Genomic DNA, 27,748 nt, shown 5'->3' on the forward strand with positions numbered 1-27,748 from the left:
GATAAGATGGTTGCTAATATAGATTACATTCCCCAGCTTACACATTCACCTATAAATGGAAGGAGTAATGCAGGTAATAGTATCTCATATATCAAACATAAAATTCTTTGCATGATGAAGAATTAAGTATATCTTAATTCTCTCTCTGATTATATCTTCCCAATTGGGCTCTTGTTTTTTGTTTGTTTGTTTGTTTGTTTGTTGCTTTTCCAACTTTATTTAGAAAAACAAGTGCAGGTCCCAGTGCCCCCCACGCCCTCCCCCACCCAGCCATAATTTAAATAACAGAGACAGTTGTAGGGAGGGGGAAGGGGAGGGGGACGAGAGCAGATACAGCCTCTGCAGGGCAGCATCTAGTCTGTCTTCTTGGCCACCAGCTTCTTATCATGCTCATCAGATGTTTCTCAGCCTTGGGGCCCTCAGCCCCTCCCCGGGCCCAGGGTCGGAGGAGGCAGCTGCAGCCCCACTCACTCACCAGGGCCCGGCCACCCTCGACTCTCATGCTGCCATGGATCAGTGAGCAGGCGGGCATGGGTGGCACATTCCTAGCAGTTCTCCAAGAGCAGGTGGCCGGCCTCCTCCTTGAGTGCAGACTAAGGGTTGGGGTGGATCAGCAGGCACTTGATGCTCAGCAGCACGTGTTGGATGCCCAGCTCTGCCGTCCAGTCCCTCTTGAGCACATTAACACAGCTCTCGCCATTGGCGCCCACGTGAGGGTGGAAGATCTTGGTCAGGAAGTAGCCCTTTGCGGGAAGAGGCAGGGAAGTCCTTCCCCAGCAGGAGTACCATGCGGGAACAAGCCTCCAGCATGCGTGCAGGGTTCCCTCAGGGCCCCAAATGGTGACATGCAGGTCAGTGTGGTCCTCCGGGTTGGGGAACAACTTGATGCCATCAAGTGGGTCAGCCGTCAGCATCTTCACCACCTTGTACACCAAGCCGATGAGGGGGAGGGAGGTGACTGTGGCCGGCCAGGGCGGGTCCCCCCACCTCCTTCCAGTGCTGTCCAGGAAGCCAACCAGGGCAGGAGGGAGAGCACTGCAACCCCACCTAGGACGCACAGCCCTGCTCTGGTGCCTGCTGCGGCTGACGCCAACTGCGCACTCAGCGCAGACCCACCTGCCGAGGGGGCTCAGCTGCACTCCCATTTGTCTTTTTGAAGTAAATTTTGCTCACACCGCAAAATCAAACAGGCAAAAGCACACGGAAATGAAAAAACAAAGAAGCATACAACTGATTTACAACAGAGTCAAAGGCGACCTGGGATGCCAGGGCAACCTGAACGAGGTCGATGGATCACATGTGGGAATATGAAATTCTGCAGGAGCAGAAGCTGTGGAAGACTCCATATTGCTGGACAAGGAGAACGGGGTTAATTCCAACTCAGGTTCCTGCTGACTTTAGAGGTTACAGCTATGTATTGTGTGTTTCGGCTGTTACACTTCTCAGGGTGGAACAGAATTTGTCCAAGTGATCTTAGAGCAGAAACACATCCGGATTCATCAGTGAGTCTGATTACGGTGAAATTTGACAGCAGTTGGCTCCCCTTTCCCTGGGTATCTGATATGAAAGATGCACCCTTCTAAAAAGGCAGAGAAAGGTGTGCTGCATGGTCTTGATTGTTCTAATGCTCAGATCTAATGATTTAATCAATGTTCTTAATTACTTATTCTCTTTCCCGTATTTTTCTTTTTCTTACCTTATCATGACTGTTAGTATAGTTATCTCTTTTATTGGAAATGCAGATATACAGAGAGAAGAGACAGAGGGAAATCTTCTGTCTGATGATTCACTCTCCAAGCATCCAATGGCCGGAGCTGCGCCGATCCAAAGCCAGGAGCCAGGAGCTTCTTCTAGGTCTCTCACGTAGGGGCATGGTCCCAAAGCTTTGGGCCGTCCTTGACTGCTTTCTTAAGCCACAAAGAGGGAGCTGGATGGGAAGTGGGGTCGCTGGGATTAGAACTGGTGCCCATATGGGATCCTGGTTTGTTCAAGGTGAGGACTTTAGCTGCTAGGCTACCGCACCGGGCACTACTATCATTATTGAATCTCCACAATCCTCAATCTGAACTTCCTTGCTGGATTTTTCTGGGCTAAGAAAATACATTTAAATCTTCTAAATTATTTTATAAAATATTGAATACAAATCTTCACTTGCATGGGAATACAAAAAAATGAGATCTAAAAGAAAACAGAAGCAACAATAATCAATACATGAGAAATAGGAATGAAGTAGCATTTTGTAAAGCCTGATGCCTAAAAGTCTTCCTGGATTTTCATTGTCTTTTTAGATCCATCTATACATGCTAAGCTAGACATCATATTTTATCTACAATTATATGTATTTCTGGTCTTTATCACTGTATGTTAATCGAATCACAATGAGTCAGAATTCATTATTGTATGATACAATTTTGGAGATAATTTCAGTTGTGTGCATTTTAATGAAACGCAGTTGAATTTGTCATATCCTCAGTTTATGCCACATTTGCTATCTGTGCAGCTTCAATTGCATCATTTGACAAATTGGTATGTATACACACGTTTTAATATGAATCGTTCACACGACTTTCAGAATTGTAGACTCTTAATTATTTGCATTTCTGTTTCAGAAGAAAAGAGAGAGAGAGATTCAGAGAGCTTCTCTTGCACTGATTTCATTGCCCACATGGCTGCAATGTGTAGGACTAACACAGACTAACACGTACCCAGGCCAGGACTCAGGGACTCAGTCTCGGTCTCCCTCGTGGATGACAGGGATCCACCTGCTTGGGCCAGCACTGACGATTCTCCAGTATGCGTGCACCTCTGATGGACAGCAGATTCTTGTGCCCAGCAACCAGGTGGTGGCACAACTGCATCGGGAGATGTGCAGACACACCAGATCCGGACCACGCCCTCAGTGACTTCACTGCCACAAACGGTGGTGATGACGTCACCGCTGACACTGACATCTCAGGCAACTAAAACAGATGGCCCCCAGGTGCAAAGAGGAATACGGCTGATGAAAAACAGGGAAGCTACTAGAGAATGTCGCAGAAAGAAGAATATGTGAAATGCCTGGAAAATCGAGTTGCAGTCCTGGAAAATCAAAATAAAACTCTGCTAGAAGAGGATGCACCAAAGCCTTGCACCCCTGGGTCCTTGGGGGTGACTTCCAAAGAAGCTCCAGGCTCCTCGCTTCTGAAGAAACTGGCTCAGCTCTGGCCGTTTCATCCATTTGGGGTGAATGGAAGACCTCTCCTCTGTCTCTTTTAAGTCTTAATGAAGGTCAATGGAACTAGAATGGATTGGGTATTTTGTTTTACTGTTTAATTATGCTGATCATCTGAATAAGTACTGACACATAACAACCAGTCAGGGTGTGGCCAGGAAAGAGAAGCCAGCATTAATAACGAGCCAAGCAGAAGAAAACGTCACTGTGCTTTCCCTGTTTTTCCTTTCATCGGACTGCATTTCATGATCATCACTCTAAGTACAAGGAAGGACCCGTTTCATATACGTTTGCATTCCTGCCAGTCCTGCATACCTGCTACATGTGTCAGATTAGAACTACATACCATGAACTGCAGCTATTTTAATTTTAATAATTCATTATACTTCTACCACGATGTTCACTATGGTTAATCATATCTAATACATCCTATCATTTTTCCTTCTTTAAAAATGATATTTGTTTGTTTGTTGAAAGACAGAATTATAGTGCAGGAGAGGCAGTGAGAGGTCTACCATTCACTGGTACACTCCCCCAATGGATGCCAAGGCCAGAGCTGAACTCATATGAAGCTAGGAGCCAGGAGCTTCTTCTGGGTCACCCTGAACTTCCACTCATTGGTTTGTTCTTCAAATGGTCGCAACAGCAGGAGCTGAGCCAGGAAGAAGGAATGCCCTCTGGGTCTCTCCTGTGGGTGCAGGGGATGCAGCATCTAAGATGTCCTCTGCTGCTTTCTCAGGCCACAAGTCGGGAGCTGGATCCGGAGTGGACTATCAGGACACCAGTGGGCGGCCAGAGGGGAGTCAAAGCCAGTTGTGTCACTGCAGGGACCCTACCATTGCCCTTCGTAACAATGCTTAGATTTTATTCATTTGGAAAACCAAATCATCTTCTCATGGTGTTCTGCTTTGTGCATTTCAAATGGTAATTTTGTGACATTTTATATAAAAGCCATCCTTATTTTTTCATGTTTATTTTAATAGTCATCTATATATATAGAAATAAAATCTTATTTTGAGGGAAGAAAGTTTTAAGGAAAACATAATATATCCATATTGTTCCTTCAAATTTTTCTTTCACTAATTTCCTTATATATTTTTTTATTAATTTTTTTCCATTTAGCAACACCAGTTTTGTTTTGTTTTGTTTAAGATTTATTTTAGGGCCCAGCGCAATAGCGTAATGCTTAAGGTTCTCCCCTTGAATGCCCCGGGATGCCATATGTGTGCTGGTTCTAATCCCGGAGGCCCGCTTCCCATCCAGCTCCCTGCTTGTGACATGAGAAAGCAGTCAAGGACAACCCAGGGCATTGGGACCCTGCACCCGTGTGGGAGACCTGGAAAGAAGTTCCTGGTTCCTGGACGACATTAAGGATGGGCATTGTGATGTGGCAGCAGTTTTTTTTTTAAAGAAATTAATTTATTTTTATTACAAAGTCAGATACACAGTGGAAGGAGAGATAGAGAGGAAGATCTTCCATCCAATGATTACACTTCCCAAGTGAGCGCAACGGTCGGTGCTGTGCGGATCTGAAGCCAGGAGCCAGGAACTTCCTCCAGGTCTTTCACATGGGCGCAGGGTCCCAAAGCTTTGGGTCATCCTCAACTGCTTTTCCAGGCCACAAGCAGGGAGCTGGATGGGAAGTGGAGCCTCTGGGATTAGAACCGGCGCCCACTTGGTATCCCAGCACATTCAAAGTGATGACTTTAGCCGCTACCTCACGCCGCCGGGCTCAATTGGCAGCAATTTTGAAGTGATCACTTGCAGCGTTGGCATCCCATATGAGTGTGCTTAGTTCATGGTCCAGCTACCTCACAATTCCAGTGCAGCACCCTACTACTAACATGCGTGAGAGACCATAGATTATGTTAACAAATCTTTTAAAGTGCGTCTGTGTGGGTGCGTGTGTGCATTTAGATAGTTTGAATTTGTTTCTTTTTATTTTTCCTTTCTGTTGAGACCATCCTTCTGCAAAGCAGTTTCCACAAAGCAAAAGCTGTATAGTATAGTACAAAGGGAACATCAGGAGGAAGTAGAAATACTCTAGAAGTTTTCATCTTATCAGGGGATGACGTCTTGAATGAATGTTTCACATTCAAAAATACTATTCATTTGAAAAAAAAAAGCTTCTAAAATAATTGAATCTTTTTGAAAACCCTGTGCCAGTCAGTTTAGGATTACAGAATAAAATAGATGAATAAATAGCTAAGGCAGAATGGAGACTGAGGCTATTACAAGACTGCAAGAAAATGAAACACGCCACTGAGTTACCAACACAGGAGTGACAAATATTGTTTCAGCATTCTTTCCTTATTCATTTGAGGGGAGCTTGATTACAGTGTGTCTGGGTGAGGGTCTTTGTGGATAGGATCTGTTTGGGGTTCTCCAGCCTTCCTGATTTTGACTTGCTTTTATGTTCTTCAAGTGTGGGTTATTCACCTACACAATTGTTTCAACACCTCCTGCAATCATGACTGACTCCCCACACCTTCCGGATTTCCTATAATTCTGGTATTTGACATTTGATGCTGTTGTTAATTTCCTGTATAGATTTCTTGGTTTTGATCAGATTTGCTTCCAGGTTTCTTATTAGTTGTGTGTTCTGAATCTGATTATCTTCTATGTCTGACATTCTTCCCTTTGCAGCATTCATTCTGTTGGTCAAGGTTGCTATTGTGTTTTTCAGTTGTGAAATTTCATGTTGGACCTGCTGAATTCCTGTAAAAACGTTATTTTTAATTCCTTAGGCTCTTCCCAGTCCTTCTCACTGTCTTTTTCTTTTTCATGACTATTTTGTTTCTTGATTATTTTTTAATATTTCTATCATGCAGCTCCTCAAAGTCTCCGTCTCACAACTCTGAGTTTGAGCTAATTTTTATTATTACTATTGTTAAACTTTGGGGGGAGTGTTGGATTTTTCATCTGAACAATTTCTTTTTCTGGTACCCCTGCTCATTTCTTTTGTTTTAAGATTTTGGCCTTGATGTGCTTCTGTGGATAAAGGACCAGCTTATGTGTCTGCTGCTTTGTGAGTTTTGAGCACCTCAGACAGCCAGGTAACCAGTGTGTTTGTCCGCTGCTGCCACCTTGTGGCGTACCAGTGCTTTCACGCTCCTCAGCATTCATGCTTTCCAGCTTCAGGTGGTTGTGGAGCTTTGCACATTAAACCTGTAAATTCCTGCTCTGTGTGCAAACCCCTGGCCACCTAGTGTGGTCACAGCGTCTGCCTGCTGTACACTTGCCTAGAGTGAGTGTGACCCAGCTTCTGCTACACAGTGTGCAATCATTACCTAAGTTCTTCATAGAAAAAAGACTTTGTACGTTTAAAGTTACCAATCTTTTTTGTTGTTGTTTTTTTAAAGATTTATTTTTTTTTTATTACAAAGTCAGATATACATAGAGGAGGAGAAACAGAGAGGAAGATCTTTCATTCAATGATACACTGCCTAAGTGAGCGCAATGGCCAGTTCTGCGCCGATCTGAAGCCAGGAAATAGGAACCTCTTCGGGGTCTCCCACACAGGTTCAGGGCCCCAAAGCTTTGGGCAGTCCTCGACTGCTTTCCTGGGCCACAAGCAGGGAGCTGGATGGGAAGTGAGGCTGCCAGGATTAGAACCGGCGTCCTTATGGGATCCCGGCACGTTCAAGGCGAGGACCTTAGCTGCTAGGCCATGTCACCGTGCCAAGTTACCAATGTTAATTTATCTCAGTGAGTACCACCAAGATGTAACAGTTGAAATCCTGAAACAGGATAGCTTCTAAATCTGCAAATTCAGCATAGATTGTGAGATTATATTCCTGTGTATAATATATTTTAAGCAATACAGTTGGTGCCATTTCTAGGTTTGTGAAAAAACTGAAGAACATTCAGACTTTTTTTTTTTGACCAAATTCAGGCAAATGTAAATAGAATTCCCTTTCTGCACACAGCATCATTTAATATACAGTATTGTGTGAGTGATGCTGATTTGCTTTCAAATAACTTTTCTGCCTCCACAAATACCAATATTCCTCCACCTTGTCTAGAAGTATCATCAGGGCAGGCCAACTTCTTTACAATATTCTATGATGTGCTGTACTCATAGCAGTGACTCTGGTCTTTGGTATGAATGGAAATAACATGCCATTTCAAGCCTGAGGATCTGTATTTCTATATTCACAGTACCGTCACTAATACACTTTTCTACCACTGTGTGTATTCATGTGCTTTTTAAGCTGATTCTGTTGCTTAAATAGCTTTGTACATCTCTTACACATAAATGGAACATTCTGTGTGTGAATTGAGAGAATATGGATGTCATCTTTTTTTAAAGATTTATTTATTTATATTGCAAAGTCAGATATATATATAGAGAGAGAGAGAGGAAGAGAGACAGAGAGAAATATCTTCTGTCCAGTGATTCGCTCCCCAAGTGACCGCAATAGGCATCACTGTGCCGATCCGAAGCCAGGAGCCAGGGGCTCTTTCAGGTCTCCCACATTGGTTCAGGGTCCCAAGGTTTTGGGCGGTGCTCGACTCCTTCCCAGGCCACACACAGGGAGCTGGATGGGAAGCAGAGCAGCCGGGACACGAACCAGCACCCATATTGAATTCCCACGCATGTAAGGCAGAGACTCCAGCCACTGGGCTAACATGCCAGGCCCCTAACTCAGTCTTCTTGTCTGTTAAATAAAGTGAATGATGGTACTTATTGGGAACAGGCATTTAACTTGGTCATTAAGGAGCCCATGCCTGCTCTTGCAGTACATGGATTGGACTCCTAGCTCCAGCTCCAGGTATGACTCCTAGCTCTGGCTCCTGTCTTGTTCCCAGCCAGTGAAGACCCAGGGAGGTGGGGCTGATGACTCAGGCAGTCCTGTTCAGATCACCCATAGAGGAGATGTGGCCTGCAGTTCCAAGCGTTGCCCTACACTGGATGTAATATGTATCTGGGGAGTGAAACATTGCATCAGTTTTCTGTGTTTGTGTGTGTGTGTGCATGTCTGCCACTCTCCTTCTCTAATAAACACATCAAGATGTTCAATAATAATTAATCCTTCATAAGCCTGTACTGAGAATTCAATATTTTTAAAGCATTTATAACAGTAGCAGGGTGGAGGATTCGTCTTTCCGTACCATTGTGCAGGCCCCTGAATAGGAGCTTTGTAATGGGTCTAATTATTGGCCCCAGGTTAAACCTCTCCTCTATTTACAACCTTCGCTGTATAGCTGCAATTCTCCCACAACAGTGGATTCTAGGGCGTTGTCCCTGACATCAGGCTCACTTTATACGGTTCGTTCTGGCCATTGTGGTGTTAGCAGATGTGAAAACACAGAGGCTTGAAGTGTGTGGTTTAGGTGTGGCCTGTGCACTCTTGTCATCGTGAAATCATTCTAGAACTTGTTTGCTGATCCTAAGAGTAGGATGAAGACAAATGGACCAAGGTCACCCAAACTGACCTCAAACAGCTAAATGAGACTAATCTGATGCCACTTGTTATGGGACAATAGTTAATTAACAGAAAGTTCATTCAGAGTATTCGATGACTCAAGGAAATGTTCCAAATAGATGATTAAGTGGTGAAAAATCAAAAAATAAAATAGTTTGTTCAGTAAGATCATATTTTTCTTTTAAATAAGTTGGAGGGAAGAGAAAAGTACATCCCTGAAACTAAAAGAGACCCAACATTTAATCAACAGTTATCTGTAGTTTTTTGAGAGTTTTCCTAGATTCCAAATGAGTCAAATGACTATTTTGATTTTTCAGCTCAGTGAGTAAAACATGAAGAAGATACGAGATGGATATGTTGTTAGGCAACAGGTCTATCCACTTGTGGACAAAGCACAACTCCAACAACAACAGTGAGCTCATCATCTGAGAAAGAGATTAGTTCTAATGACAAGCTCTCTAGGAGACAGAGTGGTGGGAGGGGGAGGGAGACCAAATTACTTTCTCTTTTAGAAAGTGGTTGGGGAAAGTGTGGTTAGGGCAAATGGAGCACGATTGTGTCAAGGAGACACAATAGGGCACCAGCAGAGGGCAGTGTTGAGAGCAACGCAAGCAGACTCTTCTAGAGGAAGAATGGCCACTGCTTCTCCAGCAAAACTGGGGCAGTCCTTTTATGGGGTAGCTGATGGTTCAGATGATGCTGTCATTGGAGGTGTGTCACTCAAGATCATAATGAACCCTAAGGTAGCTCAGCTTGAGGTGCTCTGCACATGCTGCAGCCAATGCTCTCTGGTATCTTCAGGAACCTTCTAAGGAGAACCCCAAAGATGTTGACCAGACAGCTATGATGGGACAGCAAGTTACTGTGTAACAGGGCGGTCCTTACTATGTTAGGCAGCTGGGGGCGGCCTGCTGCTTAAGCTGGGGGAGGGGGAGCTCAGAGCTGGCTGGGAGGTGGTAGACCCAGCAGTTTCCACATTCCTACTGCTCCATCCAATGCTGGCCCTTTTCCTTTCAGGCGTGGGGAAATCACTGCAACCACACCCCAACAGGGAGGAAGCCACTGTCTCTCACTGTGTAGGCTGGAAAATGATGTGACAGCTTGTCACAGTGGCACAACTCGCTAAGAATGAACAAGGTCCCCCCAATAATTCCTGCGAGGCTTGAGCACTGGTGTTAAATGCATTCGGGAAACATGCCAGGTTAGTGCTAAAATAAGAGGTTCGCAGGCATGGTGGCATGGCCTGACAGCCAAAGTCCTGGCCTTGAATGTACCAGGATTCCATATGGGCACTGGTTCTAATCCTGGCAGCTCCACTTACCATCCAGCTCCCTGCTTCTGGCCTGGGGAAAGCAGTCAAGGATGGCCCAGAGCCTTGGGACCCTGTGCCCGTGTGGGAGACCTGGAAGAGGTTCCTGGATCCTGGCTCCAGATCTGTAGAGCATCGGCCATTGCGGTCACTTGGGGAGTGAATCATTGGACGGAAGATCTTCCTCTCTGTCTCTCCGCTCTGTATATCTGACTTTCCAATAAATAAATAAATATTTTTAAAAAAAGGTTCGCATTTAATAAGAGCAACACAGGAAAGCCCCTGGGGAACAGGCTCAGAATATCTGCTTGCCACATAGTCCTTCCCCCTGCTGTGCCCCCTTGGAGTGGCAAGCATTGGTAAAGGAGACTGAGTAACAGCACACCGAAGACACAGGGCAGACTACTGTAACTGTACTTTTTTTTTTCCCTTTCCGCAGGCAACTTTAGTTGAAGCGTCATTGACAATAAAATCCATCCATTTACAATGGAGTCTAACAAAATCCTACAGTTTTGTTGCTGCCACAACTCCCAAGATTCAGCACTTCTTGACCCCCAGGGAAGCTCTCCATCAGCCCCTTTTGTTGCTCATCCTAAAGACCATTCCTGATCAGGTAACCACTGCTGTGCTTCCTGACTCCAGGTTAAGTTTGCCTTTTCTACAATGTTCTAGAATGAAGTCATCTATGCACCCCTCAAGGTCTGGCTGGCTTTGGTCCGCATCCTGCTTTTGAGTTTCATTCAAGTCGTTTCACCTGTCAGTAGTTCCTTGGTATTGCTTGCTGGTTTCCAGTGTAAGAACATCCCACAGCCAATCTCTTTGTCCATTCATCTTTTTTAAAAAAAAAAAAAAGATTTATTTTTATTATTTTTTATTGGAAAGGCGGATATACAGAGAGGAGAGACAGAGAGGAAGATCTTCCGTCCAATGATTCACTCCCCAAGTGAGCACAACGGCTTATGCCATGCCAATCTGGAGCCAGGAGCCTCTTCTGGGTCTCCCACGTGGGTGCATGGTCCCAAAGCTTTGGGCCATCCTCCACTGCTTTCCTGGGCCGCAGGCAGGGAGCTGGAAGGGTAGCGGGGCTGCCGGGATTAGAACCAGCACCCATATGGGATCCCGGGCGTGCAAGGCGAGGACCTTAACCACTTGTGCCACCGCGCCAGGCCCAGTCCATTCATCTTTTGACAGTCCTTTGGATGGCTTCCAGCTTGAGGCTAGTACACATTAAATTGTGTTGTTCAGCTGTGTTGATCCAGGCATTTACAGGCATTGGGGTGCACTTAGTACTTAAAACAACAGTTTTTCGTGAAATTTGTTTTCATGCCGGGAGAGAAACCTTTGCTATCAAAAAGCATGAGATTTTGTTCATTCCTTCAAATGATCACTCAATTAGCCATTAATCAAATCACTATTCACCTGATGCCTATTACCACTTAGTAATAACCTGACAATATTATATTTGCAGGGTGTTTCATAAAAGGTCACATAATGTCTGGGAATTTTGTACATTTCTCACAATAGTTCTGCAAGATTGCTTTAAACTGGGTCCAGCATGATAGCCTAGATGCTGAAGTCCTTACCTTGCACATATTGGGATACCATATGGGTGTTGGTCAGTGTCCCAGCAGCCTCACTTCCCATCCAGCTCCCTGCTTGGGGCCTGGGAAAGCAGTTGAGGATGGCCCAAAGCCTTGGAACCCTGCGCCTGCATGGAAAACCTGGTAGAACCTCCTGGCTCCTGGCTTCAGATCGGCTCAGCTCTGGCTGTTGCAGTCACTTGGGAAGTGAATCAGTGGACAGAAGATCTTCCTCTCTGTCTCTCCTCTTCTCTGCATATCCGCCTTTCCAACAAAAATAAATAAATCTTAAAAAATAATAATAAAAAGGAAGAAGAACACTGAGGCAGAACAGTTGAGCCACTTACCCACAATCATCTAGTCCAGCTAAGATGAGGCCCTGCAGAGAGATGCCAAGGGCGAGTGCCGGGAACATCTCTCTGTCTCTCCTTCTCTCCGGAAATCTGACTTTACAATAAAAAATAAATAAATCTTCTTTTGAAAGATGACACTCTATGTAAATAAGATTTTATTTTTTACCTATGATCATTTTTATACAACTGACGTTTTTCTTTCATTTATTGATCTTACCTTTCCCTGGTGCTCATCCTGGGTGCTAAGTTGGCCATATGCCCTCATCAGGACTAGGTGGCCATGAACTTGCAGCGGTTTTAGCAGGAGACGATACTACATCAAGACTCCTTCCAGGCACACTCTGAATCTTCCTGATAACCCGCTGAGCCCAAGCACTTTATGAGTCACATAAATAAACAAAGCCTCTGGAATGCCAACGGGGGGCGGTTCCCTCCTTACTTGGCACTTGGCAATGTTAACATTCTCTGAGTTTGTGTGATGAATGTCAACTTTCACCAGGGAGGAGGAAGGGAAAACAAAAAGAAAGAGAGGTTAGAGGAGAGAACGTGTTGACTCCTGAACTGTCGCATTGGCGAAAGTATCAGACATCATCTATGCGGAGAGCAAACAAACAGAGTCGGAAAGGCAGCATTTTCTGCACTTCTATCAGGTGCTAAAGAATATGCTCTGAGACCTCACCAAGCCTTGGAAAGACCTAGAAGGCGAGTTCTAACAAGTTTCCAAGCAATGCTTATGCTTAGGCACACTTCAAGAGTCACTATGATTCAATGTCACGTACTCAATGCATACCTTCTCTTATTTAAACACCCCAGTGGCACTACAAAGCCAGAGAATGATCAGAGCTTGCCCTAGAGTCACAGCTCATGAAGGACAAAGCCAAATTTTGAGCTTAGTCTGTCTTGCTCCCAAAGCTATGGTTTTCCCACCGTTTCAGACTGGCCCCAGACAAAGCCCTGAAAAGTGGACCCAAACTATTGCCTGAGTTTGGCTCAGGCCCGCACGTCATGGGCAAGATGGGAAAGTGCCGTGGCCTCCGCCCGGTCAGGAAGGTCAGCAGCCACCAGTGCGACCAGAAGTGGCACGACAAACAGTACAGGAAGGCGCACCTGAGCACGGCGCTCAAGGCCAATCCGTTCCGGGGTGCCTGTCCCACGACAAGGGCATCGTGCTGGAGAAAGTGGGCGTGGAGGCCAAGCAAGCCAACTCGGCCATCAGGAAGTGCGTCCAGGTGCATCTGATCAAGAACGGCAAGAAGATCACGGCCTTCGTGCCCAACGACGGCTGCCTCAACTTCATCGAGGAAAATGACCAAGTGCTGGTGGCTCGATTTGGGCGGAAGGACCACACTGTTGGTGACATTCCCGGAGTCTGCTTTAAGGTGGTCAAAGGAGCGAATGTGTCCCTCCTGGCCTTATACAAAGACGAGAAAGAGAGACCAAGATCATAAATGTCGGTGTCAGAAGTCTAGTAATAAATTTTTCATATTCCAGAAAAAAGAAAGAAAGAAAAGAAAACTATTGCCTGAGGCTTGATTGCTTATGAAAATCCCAGTGTTTAGGGCCCAGCATCATGACCTAGCGGCTAAAGTCCTCGCCTTTACCATCCCAGGATCCCATATGGGCACCGGTTCTAATACCAGCAGCTCCTCTTCCCTTCCAGCTCCCTGCTTGTGGCCCGGGAAAGCAGTCGAGGACGGCCCAAAGCCTTGGGACCCTGCACCTGCGTGGGAGACACGGAAGAAGCTCCTGGCTCCTGGCTTCGGATTGATTCAGTTCCAGCCATTGCGGCCACTTGGGGAGTGAATCAATGGACTGACGATCTTCCTCTCTGTCTCTCCTCTGTATGTCTGACTTTCCAATACAATACATCTTAAAAAAAAAAAAAAAGAAAAAGAAAAAAAAATAGGAAAGAAAGAAAATCCCAGTGTTTGGAATGAACAGGCCTGTTGACAACACTGGGGCTGGATGCCAGTAACACGAAAGGGAAGATAATGACCAATCCGGGACCTACAGCCAACAACCCTGCCCAGAGCTGTCTCTTCTCCGAGGTTCTCCGGGAAGTAACAGAATCTCAGGGTCACCATCCCTCTGCCTGCTTTCATAGTGACTGGCTACAAACCAATTTCAACCTCTCCCCTAGCTTCCTGCCTCTCACATTCACTGTACAAAAACCAAATATACAAGAATGTATAAAAGCCAAGATTTTAAACTTGAGTGTATTTTATTATTATTATTATTATTGTTGTTGTTGTTGTTACAAAGTCAGATATACAGAGAAGAGGAGAGACAGAGGGGAAGATCTTCTGTCCAACAATTTACTCCCCAAGTGAGCGCAACAGCTGGTACTGCGCAGAACTGAGGCCAGGAGCCAGGAACTTCCTCCAGGCAGGTCTCCCACATGGGTGCAGGGTCCCAAGGCTTTGGGCCGTCCTCGACTGCTTTCCCAGGCCACAAGCAGGGAGCTGAATAGGAAGCAGGACTGCCAGGATTAGAACCAGTGCCCACATGGGATCCCGGCACATGCAAGGCGAGGACTTTAACCGCTAGGCCATGGTGCCGGGCCCTGAGTATATTTTCTAATGTGAACAAAGAAATTTTACGTGCCTGCTTATTTTCTGTCATCTAGCAGACTTGGATTCGGGGCATCACTGTGGCACAACAGGTGAAGCTGCTGCCTGAGATACAGGCATCTCCTATGTGTGCTGGTTAGAGTCCCAGCTGCACCTGCAATTCAGTTTCCTGTTTATGCAGCTGGGACAGCAGACGACAGCTGAAGTATCTGAGCTCTCGTCACCCACATGGGAAACCCAGATGGAATTCTAAGCTCCTGGCTTCAGCCTGGGCCAATGGTGGACAAGGTTTCCATTGGAGGAGTGAATTAACACATAAGAGCTAATTCATTCTTTCTCTCTCTTGCTCGCTGGCTCTATGTGTGTGAGTCTATGTGTCTCTCCCTCTGTCTCTGTAATTGTTTCAAATAAAGATTCCTAAGGAAAGAAAGAGGAAGGGATGGAAGGGATGGAAGGAATGGAAAGAGAGGCAGAAAGGCAGAATGGAAGAAAGGCAAAGAAAGAAAGAAAGAAAGAAAGAAAGAAAGAAAGAAAGAAAGAAAGAAAGAAAGAAAGAAAGAAAGAAAGAAAGAAAGAAAGAAAGAAAGAAAGAAAGAAAGAAAGAAGGAAGGAAGGAAGGAAGAAAGGAAGAAAGAAAGAAAGAAAGAAAGAAAGAAAGAAAGAAAGAAAGAAAGAAAGAAAGAAAAAGAGAGAAAGAGAGGGGGGAGGGGGAGGGAGGGAGAAAAAGAAAGAAAAATAAAAGAAAATCTAACTCTTATTTTAAAAAAAAAGACAAATAAAATCATGAAAAACTTGACCTCACTAATGGTGAAAATTATTAAAACTTTGTCAGACACAAACTATGAAGCGTCACCTGAGAAGAAATAGCTTAAAATCTCTAGATTCAATAATTGATTTATAGTGTAACTATTTTTTTTACAAACCAAGCCTACACCTAGATGACCACACAGAGTCTATGACATGTGTAAAGAAGATGATCACACGGATAGTACACAAATTCTGCTACCGAAAAGAGGGGGTTTCTTTCCAAACTAACTCTACAAATGAAAGTTAGACTGAATTGAAAGACTTTGGGTCGAATGGAAACCAAAGACCGCTATTTCAGGTAGAGAACAAAGTCACAATTTTAGCAATGCTAGACAAGATGTGAACTGGAACGGACAAGCAGCTGCTGGTTGGCAGACACGCCTCTGTTGCTATGTGCAGAGGAGGAAATAGACTGCGAAGGTCAGCCTACACACTTCCCCCTCCCTGTCAGCAGGGTGGGCGGATCTGAGGACACAGAACTTCAGCCTGACCCAATAGAAAACAAAAAGCAGAGCCTCTGAAGAATCTAAAAACAGAGGAAGAGGTCTTTAAGAAAGGCTCAGAGATGGCTAGTCACCTCATGGGCCTTTTTAAAAGTTGCTCGCCTTGTCGCGCAGTGGTTAAGATCCTCGCCTTGAACGCCCGCAATCAGATATGGATGCCAGTTCTAATCCCGGCGCCCTACTTCCCATCCAGCTCCCTGCCTGTGGCCTGGGAAAGCAGTTGAGGACGGCCCAGAGCTTTGGGACCCTGCACCCGCGTGGGAGACCCGGAAGAGGCTCCTGGCTTTGGATTGGCATAGCATCAGCCATTGCGCTCACTTGGGGAGTGAGTCATCGGACGGAAGATCTTCCTCTCTGTCTCTCTCTGTATATCCGCCTTTCCAATAAAAATTTAAAAAAATAAATCTTTAAAAAAAAATTTTGCTCGCCTTGAAACCTCGCCCAAAGTCAGGCGTGTAACTCAGCTGGAGCGGCACCGGCAGCAAAAGGACCACCTGGACGCCCAGAACAGCGACCCCAAGGAGGCGTCACGTGACCCTGGCTGCCAGCACCCAGTGACAGCGTGAGAGGGTGCTACATCTTGACAGGTTTGCATCATGCGTGAATATAAACTGGCTAGTCTTGGCTCAGGGGGTATTGGAAAGTCTGCTCTGACTGAACAGTTCGTTCAAGGAATTTTTGTTGAAAAGTATGATCGCACGATAGAAGATTCTTACAGAAACCAAGTTGAAGCAGATGCACAATGGTGGATGCTTGAAATCTTACATACTGCAGAAACGGAACAATTTACAGCCATGAGGGATCAAGAGGCAGATGAAAGCTACTGTATCAGTTCGCACACTCTAATCACCTTTCAGTATCACAGGAGAGATTTTTACTTCCATAATAGTCCTACAGTGTGCAGCTGGTAAACCCAGAGGCTTCCTCCACCAATGTTGCACATGTATGAAAATAGTGGACTGTATACTGTAACAGGCCCCATTGTTTGTATTGGAGAGGACGATCACGCAAATCCTAAAACACCACTATTTTAGCATAATGAAAGTCCAAAAAGCTCCTGTATAAACTACTCAGATAACTTTGCATCTTCGATAACTGTAGCCTATTGTAATTTTTGAAAGAAATTCAAGGTCATTATTATTTTATTGTATAAAATAAGCACTCTAATTAACACAGCTATGTAGCTTTCTTTTAACTTTTAGAAAGAATACCTATGGTGACAGTAATCTTGTCTGAAAATATAATAGTCCTGGGCCCTAGTGGCTTAAGTCCTCACCTTGAACTCACCCCGGGATCCCATATGGGCACTGGTTCTAATCCCAGCAGCTCCACTTCCCACCCAGCTCCCTGCTTGTGGCCTGGGAAGGCAGTCGAGGACGGCCCAACTCTTTGGGACCCTGCACCTGTGTGGGAGACCTGGAGGAAGTTCCTGGCTCCTGGCTTCGGACTGGCGCAGCACCGGCCGTTGCGGTCACTTGGGGGAGTGAATCATCGGATGGAAGATCTTCCCCTCTGTCTCTCCTTCTCTCTGTATATCTGACTTTGGAATAAAAATAAATGAATCTTTTTTAAACTTTTCGAAAATAAAATAAATTTAAAAATATAATAGTCTTTTCAATATAATGTCTTAGATGAAAGACATTGACTTTAGTATCTGGTGGGAAGAAAATGTTCAGACTTTTCGAGTCTCCTTTTTACATGTTTCCTTTTTTGTTTAGAGGGAACAAAGTTTATAGTTGTATGTACAGTGGGTGTCTACAGCAAGAAGTATAGATATTTTTTAAGATTAGCTTTTTAAAAGATTTCTTTCTTTTTACTGCAAAGTCAGATATATATACATATGTAGATGTGGGAGAGACAGAGAGGAAGATCTGTCCAATGAATCACTCCCCAAGTGGCAAGTGGCCGCAATGGCCAGTGCTGAGTCAATCCGAAGCCAGGAGCCAGGAACTCTTCCGCATCTCTCATGCAGTGCAGGATCCCAAGGCCCTGGGTCGTCCTCCAGGGCTGGGAGCTGGATGGGAAGTGGGGCTGTTAGGATTAGAACCGGCGCCCATATGGCTTCCTGGTGTGTTCAAGGTCAGGATTTTAGCAGCTAGGCCATGAGGCTGGGCACAAAAAGTGTATATTTTGAAACAACTTTTTAATGATTCTACAGTTTTTGTAAATCATTCCCAGGCTTGCACAGCTGTGGATTTCACTGTGAATCCATTGCTTGATCAGGCATAAGTGTATTTGCAATACCAAATATACAGGTTTAGTACTTTTGCTATGGACGTGGGGGGTTATGAGCCCAATGGGGGGCTGCGTATGTTCCCCAGCAAGACCACTGCTTCCACTGGTGAGTGTTAAGAACTGGGATAAGGGGCAGAACAGGACAGGAGGCGCTACAATGCCTGTTGGCCTGCATGTCAACTGCATTAGAGGGAGAGCCAGGCAGGGCTAACCAACCATACCCACTGGTGAAGGCATGAGCCAGAGTAAGTGCAGGCTTCTTAGGCTTTGCTGCAGCATCAGCTGGCAAGTGCTGGGACAGGGGACAAACCCTGTCAAGTTAGACAACAGAACCACCTGAAGAGTACAAGGTCCGGGGGCTGGGAGTGGGCCCAGTAGGGAAAATGTGAGTACTCCTCTGGTGGCTTTGCAACTCCCACTGGTAAGCACGAGCACTAGGGCTGGGGGCAGGTCTGGCTAGACAGGCAGTGACACCCCCAGGCTAGAGTGTGAACTGAACAGTGAGGTTGAGTTGAACTGGGCTTCAACAGCCATTGAAGTGTGCGAGAGCTGAATGGGATGTGGGACAGACTGGACCGGTCGGCTGCACATACTTGCAAGCACAAGAACAGCTGTGGGGGCGGGCCTAGTGAGGGTTAGTGGGGACTCTAACTAGGCTGCAGCTCCCTCTGGTGTACATATCTGCCTTTACAATAGAAATAATAAATCTTAAAAAAAAAAAAAAAAGTAACAGTGTATGGCATACCCAGATGCACATGGAGGATATGGCAGGCCACTGGAGCCTGCGGAGGACATCAGGTATCATAACTGAGAAAGGAGGGTGGGACAAATTGGTCAACCACCCCCGTCAAATGTTGACAGCAAATATCTGGGTGAATGGAGATTCTAAGGTAGACTATGTCAGCCATTGGACCTAGGAAGGATTTCCTCATCCTTTAATAGGTGATAGTAACAGTATTTCAGGACAATTGAAACCACTTGAACAGAACCCTCTGAGCATGCTCCACACTGGGGACCCTGGGATGACATCGGGTGGCTGTTCCCCATCCCCGGGTACTGAGGCAGTTGGGAGGCTGCGTGTGGCTTCTCCCACTCTCTCCCCCATTTACCCAGATGCAGAAAGAAGAAAAATAAAATTTGTAAACAACAGCCTCACCCACTTTTCCCTAATCCTCGACCCTTCCCACACTAATCAACTACATAAAGATCATCAAAAGTAAAAGTAAAATAATAATTAAAAAATTGCTTCATCCCCAGCTGTAGACAACTGCCTAGGTTGCTTTGTACCTAGGCAAGTGTTGCAGTGCGGGGAGAAAATCAGCCAATAGATGGCAGGCATTCTGAGGCTGGTCAATGCTAAATTTGGGTTAAGTATACCAGTATACCAGCATAGTTGCCTTTTTTCTTTCTTTTTTTTTTTTGACAGAGGCTAGGACATTACTTTCTTTTTTCTTTTCGCATATCTCACAGAGAAGTACTTCTTTCTGGAGTCTTCCATGGCCTGGGCCACTGCACTCACAGGTAAGATAGGGAGCTGGGATGCAGTGGCTTAAAAGGGGGGAAACCAGAGGGCATGTCTGGGTCAAGCCAAGGAACCCACCCATGTGGGAGACCTGGACTGGGCTAAACAGCAGCATCCACTGCCCACTGGTGCTTACAAAAGCTGGGGGTAGGGCATCATGCATGGCTGGAGTATATGGAAGAACCCTCCCGTAAGTGTTGGAGCAGGGAGTGGGCCATGTCAGGCTGGACCACAGCACCCACCAGAATGTGAGAGGACTTGATCTAGGGCAGATTCTGTAGGGCAACTGTGGGCTCACCCATGTGGGACTGCAGCACCCACTGGATTACACAGAGAGTTAGGCATGGTGATTGGCCAATCCAGGCTAGATCACAGAACTCACCTGACATGGACTCACCTGACATTCATGGGGGCTGAGGCTGGGGCTGGGATTGGGAAAATGCCAGGCAGGGCTGGGCTGTAGCACCTGCCGGCACATGCAAGGGCTAGGACTGAGAGCAGACTATGCCAAGTAGGGCTGTTGCTCCCAGTGGCAATATGAGATCCTGGGCTGGGAGCAGGCCTGGAAGGGAAACTTGAGGAACTTCCCTGGGGGGCAGGCCAGGGAGGCAAAGCTGCAATATTCAACCGTGTTTGTGTAGGCCAGATCTGAAGACTAGCTGGCTGAGTCAGGTTTAGCACCCATTGCACAAGAACCAAGACAGGGTGTGGACCATGCCTTAATGGCCACGCTGTAACACTTGCCAGCGAGAGCTGAGACTGCAGATGGGCCATGTCAGGCTGGGTTGAAACACCTTCCAGCATTCGCAAGAACTAGGACTGGGAACAGGTGTAGTAGGGGAACTCTGAGGACTCCTCTGCTGGGCAGCAGCTCTCACTGAGGGGCTAGACAAACCAGGCTGGACTGCAGCACCCACTGGCATACATATGGGCTAGTTCTGAAGGCAGACCAAACTAGGCTGTGTTCCAGCATCTATTGATGCTTGCAAGAGTCAGAATGGGTGTGGGCAAGGCTGGGCTAGGCTGTAGCTCCCATTGGTGACAGCTAGAATGGGTACTGGCATGAGTGAGAGCCAGGACAGATGGCAGGCCAGGCCAGGTTGGACTACAACACCCACCAGTTCACATGAGGGCTGAAGTGGGCTAGGCTTGGGTAGGCTTCTGCAAGTACTGATAAGAGCTGGGACTGGGGTTGGGCTGGGTTGAACCAGGCTCGAGCACCTGCTGGTGAATGTGGAAACTGGGGTAGGGCCATTTCAGATTCAGCCACAGCACCTGCTAGTACATGCCAGACCCAGGGTTGGGAGCTAGCCTGGTAGGGAAACTCTGGGGACTCCATTGCTGGGCTCCTGTTCCCACTGGTGAGCATGAGAGCTGGACAGAGGACGGGCTGATCTGAGGGTGGGTCAGGCTGGGTTAGGCTGCTGAACCCACTGACACGCCTGAGAGCTAGAATAGGTGCAGGGCAGTTGAGCTAGGCCACAGCACCAGGTGGCAAGTGCTGATACTGCATATGAGTCATGTCACCTTGGATCACATCGCCACCTGGCAGGTATAAGATCCAGGGTTGGGAACATGCCTGACAGGGGGAACTGTGGGCACACCCCTGCTAGCCTGTACCTACTACCACTGAAGAGCACAAGAACTATAGCTGTGGGTAAGCCAAGGAGAGCCAGGAGGCAGCATACATGAGGGCTAAGTCTGGGGGTGGGTCAAGCTGAGCTAAGCACCACAACCCATGGGTGTGCTCAGGAGCTGGATGAAATGTGGGATGGGCCCAAGGGAGGCTGCAGCAGAGGCTGGCATGTGCAAAAACCAGGATTGGGGTGGGCCTGATGAGGGATATTAAGGGTCACTCTAACTAGGTCACGCACTCCCTGGTATGTATGAGGATCAGGTCTATGTTGGGCTAGGTGGGATAAGCCGCAGAACCTGTTGCTTTGGGGGCTGAGGCAGAACTGACCAAGCAGCTGCATCCCACCGGTACATCATTGGCTGGTGCATGTGACGGATCACACCTGACCCTGCACTGGCTGGCTGGCACACATAAGAGCCCAACCTGAGGTCATACCCAGGCAAGGCTTCCTGGGAGACTCCCCGCCCGGACTACTGGACTCAGACCCTGCTTACAGGAGAAAATCACAGGATGGATGGTCCAACCTTGGAGTCTGTGCATCAGAACTGGGCCTGCTCAGTTGCAGATGCCTCTGCAGTGGACAGCATTTCCAGATATGCAGGATGGGAAATGATGGCAAGCTCATTTAGGCCAGCAGGGGGTGTCATTTGCTTCATCAGAGGATGGAAAATAAAACAGGTTGGATTCTGCTGGGCCTGGGGATGCACTAAGGTGGGCCTTGTGAACCAGCTGCCCTTGGAAAGATGTTCTCAACCCTGGAGCAATGAAACCAACCACTTCTCAAAACTATCAAAACCACTCATGAACACTGCCCCACACTGGCATCATCAAAAGACCACCCCCACCCCTGGGTGCTGATCCTGCTAGGCAGCAAGGAGTGACACCTTTCCCCTTCTCCCCTGAGGACAAAGGAGGGGTGGGGCAAATCTGAAACTGTGTCCCGCCCACATGCATCTACTACTGACCCTCCCTAGTCTAATCAAAGGCTACATGGGCATGCATCCCTCTCAACTATATAAACAACATGAAAAATAAAATAGATGCATACAAAACAAAAATTTCATTCTGGGGCCAGTATAATAGCTCAATTCGCAAATCTTCTTCTTTTTTTTTTTTTAAAGATTTATTTTATTTTTATTGGAAAGGCGGATATACAGAGAGGAGAGACAGAGAGGAAGATCTTCCTTCCGATGATTCACTCCCCAGGCAGCCGCAATGGCTGGAGCTGAGCTGATCCGAAGCCAGGAGCCTCTTCCGGGTCTCCCACGTGGGTGCAGGGTCCCAAAGCTTTGGGCCGTCCTCGACTGCTTTCCCAGGCCACAGGCAGGGAGCTGGATGGGAAGTGAGGCTGCTGAGATTAGAACCGGCGCCCATATGGGATCGTGGGCATGCAAGGCGAGGACCTTAACCACTGTGCCATCACACCGGGCCCAACTGGCAAATCTTCAACTTGCAAGAACCAGCATCCCATATGGATGCCAGATCCTGCCCCGGTCTCTCCACTTGCCATTCAACTCCCTGCTTATGATTTGGGAAAGCAGTGAAGGATGGCCCAAAGCCATGGGAGCCAATACCCACATGCCAGACCTGGAAGAAGCGCCTGGCCCCTGGCTGCTGACTGACTCAGCTCCAGCCACTGCAGCCATTTGAGGAGTGAACCAGCAGAGGAAGATCTTTCTGTCTCTTCTCTGCAAATCTGCTTTTCCAGTAGAAATAAATTTTTTAAGGATTTATTTTTACTGCAAAGTCAGATACATAGAGAGAGACAGGAGAAGAGACAGAGGGAAATATCTTCCATCCGATGATTCACTCCCCAAGTGAGTGCAACGGCCGGTACTGCGCCATTCTGAAGCCAGAAACCAGATCCTCTTTCAGGGTCTCCCACAAAGGTGCAGGGTCCCAAGGCTTTGGGTCGTCCTTGACTGCTTGCCAGACCACAAGCAAGGAGCTGGATGGGAAGTGTGGCTCCTGGGATTAGAACCAGCACCCATATGGGATCCCGGCGCGTTCAAGGGGAGGACTTTAGCTGCTAGGCAGTGGTGCTGGGCCCAGAATAAACATTTTTAAAAATGCTTTGTTCAAATTTCCAATGTATCTGAATAGAAATAGAGTGTATCTGAGCCCAGCTCCTTACCCAACCCACTGACAGCCCAGATCGCCACTTGCTTCCCTACCCCACACTGTTCTGAGTCATTTCACCCGTAGATACCTCAGTGTGCATCTCTGAAATGTTGTCATTGGAACTCAGCACTGAAGTCAGCAATCAAGTCATTCTCCATTGTGTGAGACAGTCCTGCAAAGTCCCCAGCCACTGGGGAGCAACATCCCAAACATGGGGGGTAGGTCATGAGGATGAAATGGGTCCCAATGTTACCCGAACCACCCACGTCACACCTGGGAGTGCCAATTTAACCTCCAGCTTCTCACTTTTGATCCAACTCCCAGCAGAGGAGGGAGCAAGTATGCTGGCCCCTGCCAACCGCAGGGAGATCAGAATGGATTTCTGGGTTCCTAGATTTTGCTTGATGCAGCCCAGACCTGTGTAGCCGTTTGAAAAGAGAAGCAGATGGGCCCGGTGCTGTGGCCTAGTGGCATAAGTCCTTGTCCTGAATGTGCCGGGAACCCATATGGGCACCGGTTCTAATCCCGGCAGCTCCACTTCCCATCCAGCTCCCTGCTTGTGACCTGGGGAAGCAGTCATGGACAGCCCAAAGCTTTGGGACCCTGCACCCGCAAGGGAAACCCGGAAGAGGTTCCTGGTTCTCACCTTCGGATCGGCATAGCACCAGCCTTTGTGGTCACTTGGGGAGTGATTCATTGGACAGATCTTCTTCTCTGTCTCTCCTCCTCTCTGTATATCTGACTTTGTAATATATATTTTTTTTACGTGAAGCAGCATATGGAAGACCCCTCTGTTTTTCCCTCTCTGTCTCTTGCCTTTAATCTGTGTTCTTTCTTTTTTTATTTTGATATTGATGAATGCAGTTATTTGCTATTTGGGGTTTCTCACAGTCTAGATTTTGCTATGTCTGCCAGGCTAGTTTAACCCTCTCTCTCCTTCTAATTCCTGTAAATTGGTGTTGTGGTATTGGAAGCTTGATCTAGTTCAAGGTCAAACTTTTGGCCACAGCACAGCAAGTAGACATTGTGTTCATTTAACTCCATTTCCCTGTCTTCATTTATGAACCAAATCCTTTCTTTTTTGAATAAAGTTATTCATTTGGGTCTGGCATGATGGCTCAGTGGCTAAATGTTGCCTTGAAAATGCCTGGACCCCATATAGGCACTGGTTTGTATCTTGGCTGCTCCACTTCCCATCCAGCTCCCTGCCTGTGACCTTGGAAAGCAGCATAGAATGGTCCAAAGCCTTGGGACCCAACATCAACATGGGAGACCTGGAAAAAGCTCCTGGCTCCTGGCTTCAGATCAGCTCAGCTCCAGCCATTGTGACCACTTGGGGAGTGAACCAGCAGATGGAAGCTCTTTCTCTCTGTCCCTCCTTCTCTAAGTAAATCTGTCTTTCTAATTAAAGTAAATAATTTTTTTTTTAAAAAAGAATAAGATGGAAATGAGTGCACATTTTTAACCATCATTATTACCTTGCTGCAAATTATACACAGAAAGAAAATTTAGGTGGGCAACTGCAGAATCACAGCTCTCTGAGGGTTCAATCAGGCCAGGATTGCACACTTATATTAACATCCCTCCACATCATTCTATAATCCTACCATTGGAGCCCTTGCCCAAAAATGATGGTTAAAGTGCTTGGTGAGGCCGGTGTACCGCGTGGCCCACAGGAAGCCTGTGTGGTTTGCAAGCTGGACAGCTTGTAACTCCGGGGCCCACTTATCTACACCCACTAGTTCCAGTCCCTTTGGAAGCTGCCCTGCTCCACCTGCAGTGCACAGAATACCCTGGCTGACATGGAATGAATCTCTCCTGGTGTCTGCTACTGAGAAAAACACCGGTGCTCCTGGAGCCACTGAAGGAAGTTGCATAGTAAAAAGATTTAGATCTTGTCTGGGGGAAACGAATAGATGAAGCTAAGTTTCAGAAAATGGAAAAATATGCTGAAGGAGAAAGCGAGAAGAAAGATGAAGGAAAAAAGAGAAGGAGAAAGGGACTTGCAAGACTGGCTTCCTGTTCTACAGATGGGAAGATAAACCTAGAGGTCTAAGGTCACACAACCAACCAGTAGCACTTGACTTGACCCCTTGGCCCCAGGCTGCACTTCCCCTCACCTGGGACCTGGGGGCAGTATTCAGTAATCACTCCCCTTCCTAGGCTCCTAAGAAGCCTGGCAATCGGGGAGGCATTTTTCTCTGTCTCTTCTGGGGGACACACATGAGCTAGCAGAGAAAACATCCCTTCCCCACCATTCCTGGCCCACTCTACCCCTGAACAGGGCACAGGTGTGTATGTGACTTCCTCATATTTTAAATAAACGTTGTCACCTTGTCTGTAGTTGGACCTATTCCTAGGCTGCTTCTCTAGCAGGCAAGAACCTGGCAAAAGCGCATTCGTTCCAGTCTAGGCCTTGATCGTTCCAACCACCTCCACGGGAGAGCTGGATTGCATTCCCAAGGCCTAGCTTTAGCCTTGGCCCAGCTCGGCAGGCCACCGGGAGCATCTGGGAAGGAACCAGCAAATGTGAACACTCTCCTGGCTGTCTGCCTCTTAAATAAAATCTCAGCAGTTTCAAATTGGCCATTTACTGAAACTGACTACACGCACAACATGTACAACCAGTATCACCAGTTCTGGAGCACGTCACCATTCCAAAAAGAAACCCCACATCCTTAACTTCATGCCTGACTCTCTGCACGAGGCCCAGCAATCAGTCATTGGCTCTCGGTCACTTTGGGTTGACCTCTGTGCATTTCATACAAAGGGACTGCTAAACTGTGTGGCCTTTGCATCTAATTTCTCTCACTTACTGCAATGATTTCCAGGTTTGTTCATGTTGAAGCACATGGCTAAGTAATACTCTACTACTGGAATAGAATACATTTGACTTGTGAATTCATCAGTGGGTGTTGGACTCGTTTGTTGGCAACGCCCGCGTCGCCACGTACCCCGAGCTCCAAGTCGAGCGGAGGGACTAGGGTTATGAGACAGACAAGACAGACAACACACAGACACAGTGGGTCATTCGTGTGAGGAGAATGCCGTTTATTTGAAGTCAAGCTGCATCTTTTATAGTCTGCTTGGCCCCTCCCAGGATCCTCCCAATGGTTAAGCCACACCTAAGCTCAAGGACATGCAACAAGTTGCTAAGCCACACCTAAGCTCCCCCAAGGACATGCAACAAATTGCAGTCAAGCCACAGGCTAAATGTATCAGGCCATGATTGCCTTTCCTGTTACACCCTTGAGAAACAAGCTGTGCTGTGGAGTTAATCCTTGGGAGACTGGGGCCTACACTCATTTCCATCTTTTGCTATCGTGAATGGTGCTGCCGTGAACAAGTTTTGTGTACAAGTTCTTGTTTGAACTTTTGCTGTCGAGTCCCTTAAATACATACCAAGCAGCGGAGTTGCTGGGTCAGATGATAATACTGTATTTATGCTAGCAAAAGTTGCCACACTCTTCCCCAGTGCCTTCCCTGTTTCACAGCCCCACTAGCAAGATAAGGGATTCCAATTTTTCTCATCTTCGGCAATGTGGGGTTTTTGTTTTGCTTTGGTTTTGTTTTTGATTTATTTACTTTTACAGAAAGGCAGATTTATAGAGATAAGGAGAGACAGAGAGAAAGATCTTCCATCTGATGGTTCACTCCCCAAATGACCATACGGCCATAGTTTGAACCAATACAAAGCCAGGAGCCAGGAGTTTCTTTTGAGTCTCCCACGCATGTGCAGGGTCCGAAGGCCTTGAGCCATCCTCAACTGCTCTCCCAGGCCATAAGCAGGGAGCTAGATGAGAAGTGGAGCAGTCAGAACATGAACCAGTATGGGATGCTGGTCGGTGCTTGCCACAGAGGATTAGCCAATTGAGCCATCACATTGGGCCAACATTTTTTTTTTTAAACAGGAACAAAAGAGGGAGGGCATTTATTCATCAACTTCTCTTCTAATTTTACATTTCTTGGAAATCCACTACACTAAAGTAGAGAAACAGACTCCCAAGGATGATGGCTCAAGTGTCTGCTGCCACTCACATAGGAGACCAAGATGAGTTACTGGCTCTTGGCCTTGGCCTGACTCAGCGCTGGCTATTGCAGGTGTTTGAGGAGTGAATCAACTGTCAGAAGATCTCTCTCTCTCTCTCTGTTGCTCTGCCTTTCAGGTACATGAAATGATTGTTTTAATTAAAAAGAAGAAACTGGACCCAATGCAGTAGCCTAGCCAGGATCCCATATGGGCGTTGGTTCTAATCCCAGCAGCCCCGCTTCACATCCAGCTCCCTGCTTGTGGCCTGGGAACACAGTCGAAGACAGCCCAAAGCCATGGGACCTGCACCCACATGAGAAACCCAGAAGAGACTCCAGGCTCCCCGCTTTGGATCGGGTCAGTTCCAGCTATTGTGGCCACTTGGGGAGTGAATCATCGGACAAAAGTTCTTTCTCTCTGTATGTCCTTCTCTCTGGAAATC

General features: G+C 46.8%; 1 long non-coding RNA gene and 2 pseudogenes across 1 annotated transcript; 1 reads left to right on the top strand and 2 right to left on the bottom strand.

The window, feature by feature from the left end:
* Positions 1 to 353: 353 nt before the first annotated feature.
* LOC121166687 lies at positions 354 to 1,704 on the bottom strand (annotated as a pseudogene).
* Positions 1,705 to 12,896: 11,192 nt separating this feature from the next.
* On the top strand, positions 12,897 to 13,373 carry LOC121166682 (annotated as a pseudogene).
* Positions 13,374 to 25,329: 11,956 nt separating this feature from the next.
* LOC121166686 lies at positions 25,330 to 25,680 on the bottom strand. The gene is made up of 2 exons (XR_005885457.1): positions 25,610 to 25,680; positions 25,330 to 25,368 (listed from the first exon to the last, which is right to left on the bottom strand). It is a non-coding gene; the product is annotated as an uncharacterized LOC121166686 (long non-coding RNA).
* Positions 25,681 to 27,748: the final 2,068 nt, after the last annotated feature.

Source organism: Ochotona curzoniae, unplaced genomic scaffold (assembly GCF_017591425.1).
Source record: "Ochotona curzoniae isolate NIBS_2020 unplaced genomic scaffold, NIBS_Ocur_1.0 patch203, whole genome shotgun sequence".
Lineage (NCBI taxonomy): Eukaryota > Metazoa > Chordata > Mammalia > Lagomorpha > Ochotonidae > Ochotona > Ochotona curzoniae.